Below are 1,548 nucleotides of genomic sequence, written 5' to 3'. Positions count from 1 at the left end.
ACATCAAAACTCCCCCATCAGAAACCTTCAACTCTGTCCTTTGCCATGCCTTTTATCTGCGAGTCCCCACCCACCAAGGGGCAGGGACTCAATACCCTGATACATGGCTCAATCCAAGTGCTAATCATAACTTTATCATGCCCATGTACAAACCAGATTACAAACATAATCCAATATCCATTTTGGAATTCACAACCATATCAAACTGATACAGTTCACCCTCTGAAATCCAAAAAGACATTACAATATTTGAAAAAACCTTAAATCAGTACAATGCAAGTACTAAATCATATCACAATCAATTTAAAAAAAGCACAGTTTCTCTTGGGGCAAAGTCCTATCTGCTATAGACCTCTGAAACTTACAAAAAATTTTATGTTTCCAATGCACAAATGAACAAATGAATGATAAGCATTTTCATTACCATAAGGAGAAATTGGGAGGGAAATTTCAGGACACGTGCAGGGCATCCTCCATTCGATTTCAGTCTAGAGTCATTTTTAAGATATTGGTTTCTTCTTCTTGGTGCCTTATTGGAACTCACCCTTTCCACATGCTTGCCCAGTGGCCATTTTCTTCGTTTCACCCTCATCAAGCATTTGGCCGTTGACCTAACTCCAGACCTCACCCTCCAAGTGTGTTGGGGTGATTACCGCACCTTACCCAATCTTTCAGTTAGAGTCTTAACCTCCCTAGTAAAGTAGGGTGCAGAGAACATTACCCCTACTCTTTGGCAAAAGGCTTAACCCACTCAGAGCAACGAGTTGAACACCTGTCCTTCCCTAGTCTTTGGCACCCAGGGTCAACCCTCTTGGAGCAATGAGTTGACCACCTGGCCTTCCCTAACTTTTGATATGTAGGCTCTACCCTCTCAGAGCAATGAGTTGACCACCTGGCCTTCCTAATCCATGGGGGACAAGTCCACTACTCTCAGACCTGTGGAGTGCTGGCCTTAAATGCCATAATCCTTGAATGTGCTCCACCCTCTCTGTACCCTGTGGCAGCAAAACTCTCCTAGAACATTGGGTAGGAACATGTACCCTCTTCAACTGTTTGTGAAACTCATCCTCTCTATACACATGGGCGGAGTTCCTCTCTTGGCCCAAAGTGATGTCTTAATTCCAGATCTCAGCTTCCATGGTTTTCCTCTTAAAGCTGTTTCTCCTTCAGTTTCTCCTTTCCATGTCCATTTTAGTCCAAGCTGACAGTGGTTTTGTTCATATAGTTCTCTCAAAAACTTTGTTGGTTTAGCATGCAAGAAACAGGGGTCCAAGCCATCAGACAGTGAGACTTCCACAAACCTTTCCAAGATAACTGAATCTTCAATCCTGATTTACAAGTTCCAAGTTTAGTTAAGTCCTCCAATGGGACACTTTGCTTACCAGAGGCTTGGAATTTCCAGGATGAGTTTCCATTTTCTTTGGGCCCAACAGTTCATTCCTCAGTATATCTCTCTCATCTAGCATTTTGCTATAAGTTGCAAGGAGAAGTCAAGCTACATTCTCTGACTTTCCTTTGGAAATTTCTTCAGCTAAATGCCAAGGCTCA

The sequence above is a fragment of the Dasypus novemcinctus genome, chromosome 4 (assembly GCF_030445035.2).
Source record: "Dasypus novemcinctus isolate mDasNov1 chromosome 4, mDasNov1.1.hap2, whole genome shotgun sequence".
Taxonomy (NCBI): Eukaryota; Metazoa; Chordata; class Mammalia; order Cingulata; family Dasypodidae; genus Dasypus; species Dasypus novemcinctus.
This window is presented reverse-complemented; position numbering follows the sequence as displayed.